This window comes from Solanum dulcamara, chromosome 3 (genome assembly GCF_947179165.1).
Source record: "Solanum dulcamara chromosome 3, daSolDulc1.2, whole genome shotgun sequence".
Classification (NCBI taxonomy): Eukaryota; Viridiplantae; Streptophyta; class Magnoliopsida; order Solanales; family Solanaceae; genus Solanum; species Solanum dulcamara.
The window spans coordinates 37,389,163-37,399,374 of record NC_077239.1 but is presented as its reverse complement, the minus strand read 5'-3'; positions in this window follow the sequence as shown (position 1 = coordinate 37,399,374).

Below are 10,212 nucleotides of genomic sequence, written 5' to 3'. Positions count from 1 at the left end.
TATAGTACATATATACACCTCCTTAAGAGGTGACACATGGCATCCCCCTAGGGCGCCACCTCAATCATGGATCTAATCCAAAGCTGCCACGTGGCAGCGTGGGGCCCACCTTAAGTAGATGTGTCACCTACTTGGTCCAAGTAGGTGCATCACCTGCTTGCTTCTGAGTAGGTACTACACCTCCTTCCGTCTCTTCCGTGGGTTCGCAACCTCATCTCATTTTAAGAGCCTATGTATTCCTTGCTACTTAAGCTTGACGCGTACTCAAGTAGCTCAAGTATGTAAGACATCCAAGTTGGTAGCTTACGCAAGTAAGTCGATTCCTATGACCCATTAATTGGCCTCCAACTCCTTTTGGATTATTATAACCCTATTTCCAATCTTTCCTAATATTGGGGTATCTCATTCTCCCCATTTTAAAGTTGTTTGATAGCGTTATAGATTATCTGACTCACATGACGACTTTTAAGAAACTTAAGAGCCTTCTGAGAAACTTAAGATGCTTAAGAAGCGTTCCAAGGTACCAAAGTATGGGGTGTAACAAAAATAAGTGCTCTAGAGTCCTTAAGTGGTTAGCATTACTTTAGTATGTGTCTAGAGACTCTAAGATACTAATAAATATAGCCCCTAATGGCATTTAGAAGGAATTCAAGATGACGACACTACTACTCGAGTCCTCAGACGATAGCTTAGTCCTCTTATATAATCAGGTCTCTGATAATATTTTAAATTACATATGGTTACTCACTACTCTACTCATGCATACGGTAACCCTTCTATCACTGAGTCGCAGGCCGGGTACTTAGATGTGCACAGTTTACTGCATTATCCACTTAGTGCCTCACTAAAGGGTCGGGTACGCTACACGAGGACATAATAATGCAATGACATGAAAAACTCATTGAGTCCCTCACTAGAGGGCCGGGTACATATGTATAAATATGATGATGTGTTATAATAAGGTAAAGATGGCATCGGGCCTATGATGGTCCTACAGATATGATTCACTAGATCTCTGATAGGTTCGGCTATATTGTATAATTTGAGCATGCATGCTTTTATGATCCACATGGTACAGGTACAGGTTTCTGATTTGATATTTTATCCCTTGCTTCTCTATTTCAGATTTGTTTCCAGTTGTATTATGTTATGTAAAGGGGCTACGTTTCATACCCGCAGGTATAGATATAGGTTATGGGAGTCCGTCAGCTTAGGATTCCATTCAGTTCGGCTGGAAGAGGCTCCATTGTATCGGAACCTAGCTTTTGGCACTGACCACTGATGTATATAATTGTTTTTGTATATACAGGGGTAAGGCGAGGGCCCTGTCCCACCATATATTGTCGTTAATAATTTTACAGGTTTGTAGACATATATATATGGGTTGTGTATGTTATTTTGGTTCAGTTGGGTCTATGTGATGTGCTATACGTGTTGTTATGTCATGGCAGCCTCATCGGCTTGTGTGCCCTTTCATGATGTGATATAAATAAAAGAGGCTACAGGTTTATGAAAATGTTATCACCCAATAGGGTTCTAATGTATATTAATATGTTGTTTACAGTTCGACTTGACCACAACTAATAAATATGTATATGGAGGGTCCAGGTCAGACCCTAGTTGCGGCCTACGGGGTTGGGTCGTGACAAAAACTCTTAAAGTAGTTGAGCTACTACTCTCGAGTCTTTTATATGTTGAATAGTAATGGGGTGTATAATGTCACGACCCAACCCCGTAGGCTGCTACTAGGGCCCGACCTGGACCTCTGTACCTATAAGTGCTAGGTATAAGGATTGCCCATCAACACCCTAGTGGGTGATAACATTTTCATGTACGTGTAGCCTCTTTTATGTATATCGTAACATGAAAGCGAATGCAAGTTGACAAGGCTGCCATAATGTAATAACAATTATAACACGTCGTATAGGCATAGATAAAACAAACTTGTAAACAACCCACATACATATGTCTACAGACCTCTAAGAATATTAGTAACAAATGGCGGGACAGGGCCCCTGCCGTACCCCTGAACAAACAAATATATACATCAAGGTTCAGTACCAAAAGCTAGGCTCCGATACAATGGATCTCTTCTTAAACTCGCTGGGTGGAGCCCTAAGCTAGCGGATCCTCAAGTTGCATATCTTTACCTGCGGGCATGAAATGCAGTCCCCCAAAAAAAGGGGCCAGTATGATATATGTACTGAATATGTAAGCATAAAACATTATAAAGAAACTACAGTTGAAATAGGGATGCAGGGAACAAATACGACAGTTAACAATCATTGTGCCTGCATCTTAGGACATGTAGTCATATACATTATCATACATTGTACCCGTCCCTCTAGTGAACTCGGTGTCATAATCATTTCATCATATCAACATATCATCATATAATCATGTCGTCATCTCTTTTCATCATGTATAGTACTTATTCATGTCATCGTATATGGCATCATATCATTGTATACGACATAATCTCATCGTATATGTCATCATATTATATATGATCCATTATGGGCTCGGGGTCATAAATGTATCACTATGTTTTCATATGCATGCCTACATAAAGTATCTGGCCCTTTAGTGAGGGACTCGTTGAAGTGAGTGGGGTACATCTATAGCATACCAGTATCATATATATACATACATACCCGGCCCTCTATTGAGAGACTCGGTATTCCTTCCCTATTTTACCATATATACCATTACACACATATCATCATATTACAACACATACCATCATAGTACAGCTAGCCCAGGAATCAGTGAATAATCGTATCGTCATAATATATATCGTGCCTTATTACGGAATCATCTCCTCGTACATGGAATCATACATATCTAGCCCGGGACTCGGTGAAAGAAGTAGTAAAGTTGTGCCCAATAAAATATCCAGCCCATCGTGGGATGCAAAGAAAGAAGGGTTACAATATACACGAGTAGATTAGTGAGAAACCATATGCATTTTCTTGAGAAGAATGCTCTGGTCTGGCATAAATGCCACTAGGTCATCTATGATTTGCATCTGCAAGAATGAAGGACAGAAGATTGGAAAACGAAAAAAAAAAGCCAGTCTGGGCGGAGTTGGAAGATTCTCCCGCTACATAGAGATGGCCTTGTGGTCAACTTCTATTCTGCTTGTTGGAAGGTTCATCTAGATCTCTTCCCAAGTCAACCCACTCAATATTCGAGAGAGGGTAGGCTTTTGGCGGCCGCAGAGACGGCGGATAACGCAGCGGATGATACGTACTTGGAAATAAGCAGCATCGCCGAAGCCTATCATCAGATTTGACTAACTAAGTCACTCTCTGAGACTCAATGAAACAGTCAAGTGAACCATCACCTAAAGACTAGGAAAGTAATTATCCAAAGTACCCTTTAGATATCATTATGAATTACATCAATTGGGGCCTCAGGAATCACAGACATGTATCAAGACAATGCCATATAGCTCATGTAACCAAAGACAACTTATGCAATCAGAAACATAAGTCATGCAATCAGAGACAAAACTTATGCAATCGAAAACATTTATCACTGTAGAGCCTTTAGGAAGAAGAATTGGTATCTTTACTTACTATTCATTATATAGAAGGCTCGAGAATAGTAGCTTAACTACTTTCAGACCTTTAATATTCAAAAGTGACTACAAGTCATGAGTTATACCCAGAACTTATAAATGGAGTCACCTCCAAATCCATGTCGTATATTACTTATAGTCCAGTCTTTCTAGAAGTAGGAAAAGATAAGCTATACATGTACTACTTTTCATCACATGGAAGACTAGAAAGGTAATGACTCAACTTATTATAGGAGTTCTAATAAGTAGGAAGTGAACAAGAGTTTTAACTCATACTCGGAGATTTAATAATGGAATAACTCCCAATTTCACATACATAATACTTACATCTATGACATGCCAAAAGAAAAGAAAGATAGCTTTACATACTCATCACTTCCTAACGTATGGAAGGCTTGAGAAGCCCTAGTTCAATTACTGTAAACATGCTTTCATCAAGAAGTAAATAAGGTCATGAATTACGCTTGGCATTTATGAGTAGATTTACCCTCAAGCTCATATCATTCATTACTTAACTTGAAGACATGTCAAAAGAAAGGAGAGATATGCTTCACATACATTTTTATGGATTAACTGTAATCCAGCTTGCCTCGTTATCTCCTTAACCTATTAACATGAAAGTAATACTAAGATTAATAACCTTTCACTTTCCAATTTCCAAATCTACAACCAAGTATCCATAGGAATCATTTCCATATCCATTTTCTTCGACTAGTTTATTAGTAGTTCCGAAGTAAGCGGAAATCGGGCAGCATCTCCCCTATAACTTGCTCTATCAAAATTCTAATCTTAGCAGCCATATTACTAACAACAACCAGCAGCTATATACAATCAAATCACTCCAATACGACGCAATTCAAGTTCTACACAACTCGCCCAAAACCACGATACCAAAATAAGGTTTTCAATCGTTAATTCATAAAACCTTTAACCCCACAAACTGAAGGGTTATGTGGCTACACCCAGAAGCTCCCACACCCCTTTTGGAACTTTTTCCATACCTTCAACACACAATAAAACCATCTCCCACTGCAGCACAACAATTGCAACAACACCACTCGACTTCGATTTAACTAGAACAACTTCAATTTACTTTGTTTCTAACGTCAAGCATACTTATGAAATTTTCGTACTTCCAGCTTCATTTAACACATGTAATATAGTCCGTAACAACCTCCTTAACTCCAATTTTAAAGAAAAAATCTTACCTCATCAAAACTCACCAAAACTCACCTCGGAAGTTTCTTAATGCGGCTGCAACTATGGTGGCTCCTTCTTATCCTTTTGGTGCTGCTCCAAATAGTAAATTTACATTATTAACACCTTCCTTTAATCTTAGTTGTTACACCCCACATTTTTGAACTCGGAAGGTTCCTTAAGTTACTTAGAAGCTAGTATGTGAGCCACTCAAGTTACGACCCTATTGAACAACTCTAAGAAGGGAGAATGTGACACCCCATGGTAGGGGAGGTTGGAAATACGGTCAAGAGAATTCGAAGGGAGTTGGAGGCCAAGTGATGAGTCATAGGACTCGATTTGCTTACGTACGCCGCTAACTTAGAAGTTTTACATACTTAAGCTATTTGAGTATATACCAAGCTTGCATAGCACGGATAACATAGGCTCTTAAAATAAGACGAGATTACGAACCCACAAGGAGGAAAAAAATTGCACAGGGCAGCCAATGCTTGGGGTCAAGTAGGTGACCCACCTGCTTGGGGGAGGTAAGCCCCACTGCCACGTGGCAGCCCCTCCTTCAGCGCATAGGTGCGGTGGCCCAATAGGGGCTGGACACGTGTCACCTCATGGGGCTGACACGTGATACACCCTAAGACCATATATATGTATGTATATGTATCATATACTCCAGCTTCCTTCATCAAATTTCCAGCAAAAGCAAGCATGAACAAACCCTAAAAGTGGAGAGAAAATTGTGACGGCTTGAGAGAAAAATAAGGTAAGTCCCGATTTTGTTCCGTAAATTAATTATCTAGCATATACCACGGTGATGTGGAAGTATAATTAGTATAAAATTAGAGTTCGGTGTAGCCAAAAAAATGGACAGTAAGCTGCCACGACGGTTCAGCGCGCTAAAAAAATTCTGAGGCGCTATTTCAGCGAGTTCTTGCCAATTTCGGGAAAGGTAAGGTCTTACCCTCTAATTTGAAGTTTATAATGATATTATAGGGTGTATTACACACCTCGTGGGATGCTTTAAGTTGGGCAAAATTCGTGGAAGGTTCGACATTAGAAATAAACAAATTTGGAATTGCTATAGTTGAATTGTAATCGAATAACGCATTATGCTTGGGGTGTGTGACTTCTGTCCTGTGGTAGTGTGTTGTGATGCTGGAAAATGATTTAATGAGGGCGTGGGAGCTTCTTCTTGCAGCCACACGACCCTCCGCTTTGTACAATTAAAGAATTCACAAAAAGAAGGATAAAAACCCTAGTTTTGGTATTGTAGTTTCGAATGAGTTGTTTGGGGTTTATATTGTGTAATGTTGCTATAATATACATATATATGAGCTGATGGTTGTGTTTTTGTTTGGATGTAGGTGTTAATGACATGATTGGAAATTTGGATAGGGCACATTATAGGGGAGGTGCTATCCGATTTCCGTTAATGACTTATCTAGTTAGGAAACTAGTTGAGAAGGCGAGTGAAGGGGTGAATGCTATGAATACTCGTGAGTAGTCTAAGTTGTTGAGAAGTATAAGTGTTACACCCCACATTTTTGAAATTGGAAGGTTCCTTAAGTTACTTAGAAGCTAGTATATGAGCTACTTAAGTTATGAACCTATTGAACAACTCTAAGAAGGGAGAATGTGACAGCCCATGGTAGGGGAGGTTGGAAATAGGGTCAAGGAAAGTCGGAGGAAGTTGGAGGCCAAGTGATAAGTCGTAGGACTCGATTTTCTTACGTACGCCCCTAACTTAGAAGTTTTACATACTTAAGCTATTTGAGTATATACCAAGCTTGCGTAGCATGGATGACATAGGCCCTTAAAATAAGACTAGATTACGAACCCACGAGGAGGAAAAACAATTGCGCGGGGCAGCCAATGGGAGGGTGACATGTGGAAGCACCTAAGTAATCAGGTGACCCACCTACTTGGGGTCAAGTAGGTGACCCACCTGCTTAGGGGAGGTGGTCCCCACTGCCACGTGGTAGCCCCTCCTTCAGCGCATAGGTGCGGTGGCCCAATAGGGGCTGGACACGTGTCACCTCATGGGGATGACACGTGATACACCCTAAGACCACATATATGTATGTATATGTATCATATACTCCAGCTTCCTTCATCAAATTTCCAGGAAAAACAAGCATGAACAAACCCTAAAAGTGGAGAGAAAATTATGACGGCTTGGGAGAAAAATAAGGTAAGTCCCAATTTCGTTCCATAAATTAATTATCTAGCGTATACCATGGTGATATGGAAGTATTAGTAGTATAAAATTAGAGTTCGGTGCAGCCAAAAAACGGACAGTAAGCTGCCACGATGGTTCAGTGCGCTAAAAATATTCTGAGGCGCGGTTTCGGCGAGTTCTAGCCAATTTCAGAAAAGGTAAGGTCTTTCCCTCTAATTTTAAGTTTATAATGTTATTATAGGGTGTATTACACACCGCGTGGGCAGATGGAAGTTGGGAAAAAGTCGTGGAAGGTTCGACGTTAGAAATAAACGAATTTGGAATCGCTATAGTTGAATTGTAATCGAATAACGCATTGTGCTTGGGGTGTGTGACTGCTGGTCGTGTGGTAGTGTGTTGTGATGCTGGAAAATGATTTAATGAGGTATTGGGAGCTGCTTCTTACAGCCACACGACCCTCCGCTTTGTACAATTAAAGAATTCACGAAAAGGAGGATAAAAGCCCGAGTTTTGGTATTATAGTTTCGAATGAGTTATTTGGGGTTTATATTGTGTAATGTTGCTATAATATACATATATATGAGCTGCTGGTTGTGTTGTTGGTTGTCTGTAGGTGTTAAGGACATGATTGGAAATTCGGATAGGGCACATTATAGGGGAGGTGCTGTTCGATTTCCGTTAACGCCTTAACTAGTTAGGAAGCTAGTCGAGAAGACGAGCGAAGGGGGGGAATGCTATAAATACTCGTGAGTAGTCTAAGTTTCTGAGAAGTCTAAGGTTGTTAATACTTGCTTTACATCCATGTTAAATAGGTTTTGAGGACAACGACGTGAACGCGATTAAGGGGAGTCCATAAGAGGTATGTGGAACTTTCTTTTGGCATGTTTTTGGTATAATTGTGTACAACTATCTTTCTTTCCTTTTGGCAATGTTTATCCTTAAGTGAATTGTATATGAAGTGTGGGTATAATTCCATTCCCATAATTCCAAGTATGCCTCATAACCCCTATCCACTTTTCAGTATTAGAGTTCCTGTAAAGATTAAGTATTGCCTAGTAGGGCTCCTATGTGTTAGAATGTAGTGTGTGAGAAGCTATCTCTCCTTTCCATTGAGATGTATTTGATATGAAAATGAGATTACAATGACATAGTGGTTCAGCGAGCCCCATGATGGTCCGGGTATGAAATATGTATATGTAGATCACCCGAGGGAAAGTACACACTATATAGAGCTTATTCTCTTTGTTTTTTTGGGCATGTCCTTGTCTTAGTTGTAAGTTGAATATGATCTGAGCTCCGGGGTAACTCCATTCTTAGCATCTCCTATTTACTTTTGAATATCGAACTCTGATAGTAGTTAAACTATTTTTCGGGAAACTTCTATACGTTAAAGAGGTACCAAATGTACAAGCTCTGAGTCGTAAAGACTATACGAGACTATGTGTTTTGATTCCATAAATGATTTGTCCCTTTGTTAATACATGTCTAGGATCCCCGAGATTACTTTTGAGACAGACATAATGGCATTTAGAGGATATTCGAGATGACTACTTCGTTACTCGGGTCCTCAAACAAAAGCTCAACTTTCTTATTCTATCGGGTCTCTGATAATGATTTAAATTGTATATAGTTACTCACTACTCAACTCGTGTATACTGTAACACTTCTTTCACTGAGTCCCAAGCCGGGTCCGTTATCGTGTACAACTCACTGCATTGTTCACCGAGCCCTCACTAGAGAGTCGGGTATGTATGTATATATGTATGATGATGATGTGTTACAAAAGGGTGGTGATAGCACCGGGCCTATGATGGTCCTACAGATATGATTCGCCGGATCCCTGAAAGGGCTGGCTATATTGTATAATTTGAGCATGGATGCTTTTGTGATTCATAGAGTACGGGTACATGTTTCTGGTTTGATAATTTGTTCCCCTGCTTCTCTATTTCAGATATAACTCTAGTTGTATTATGTTACATTTTACATACTCAGTACATATGTCGTACTAACCCCCCTTTCCTTGGGGGGCTGTGTTTCATGCCCGCAGGTACAAGTAAATAGGTTGGGGATCCGCCAGCGTAGGAGTCCCACTCAGCGGTCCAAGAGTGCTCCATTGTGCTAGAGCCTGATTTTGAGTACTAAACCTTGATGTATGTATATAAGTTTTGTTCACGGGTACGGCGGGGGCCCTGTCCAGCCTTATGTTACTGTTCTTCTGACTCTTAGAGGTTTGTGGATACAGATGTGGGTTGTATGTGTGTAGAGCGTATCTATATATAAGTTATATATGAACTGTATCTAAGCTGTATATGAGCTGTATATGAGTTGTGTATGGGATGTATATGAGATGTGCATGAGTGGTATATGAGCTATATATATGGGTATGTACGGTTGTATTGATATGACTTATAATTTAGGGCATTCCTGGTGTCGTGGCGCCGTTGTCGGCTCATGTATATTTGTGTTACGAAATGTCCTTATATGTTAAAATAGCCTTGTCAGCCTGTATGTTGCTTTTCCTCTTAATATATATTGAGTATAAACAGGAGATAGGTTATGCATAGTGGGCCGGGGTACATGTAGGTGTCCAGTTCAGGCACTCGTCACGGCCTACAAGAATGGGTCGTGACAGAAGTGATATTAGAGTAGTCCTTTCTCAGAGTATCCATAGACCGTGTCTAGTAGAGGCTTGTTTATTGGTGTGTGGTGCACCAGACCTATAGACAAGAGGCTGCAGGACATTTAGGATGTTACCTTCTTTCTTATCTTAGATCATGTGATAGAGCTATATTTTTAGGATGACCCCTCACTAACCGATCTATATGTTTACAGTAATGACTCCAAGGAAAGCGACTACGGCCTAGAAGGGAAAGTCAGCAACGGGGGAAACTAGTCAGACCCCGAGAATTACCAGGCCCCGTGCCTAGTCTATGCCGAGGATTGTACTCCAGTCGGTGAGTTCTACTACGCCGCCACCTCTAGAGGAGCTTGGGGCAGCAGCAGCACCTGATCCTGAACCTCTAGCATAGGAACCTTCCGTCCTGCAGCAAGGGGCGGAGGATAGAGCTATGCGATATGTCGTGTAGCTGTTGAATGGACTGATGGCAGGATAGGCCCGGAGGCGTAGCCTAGATGATGCTAATAGACAAGACAGCTTAAGGGTCCATGATTTCCTTGCTTGTAACCCTCCAGAATTTCATAGATCGAGAACTGTAGAGAATCCACAGAAATTCATTCGATAAATACAGCGTACACT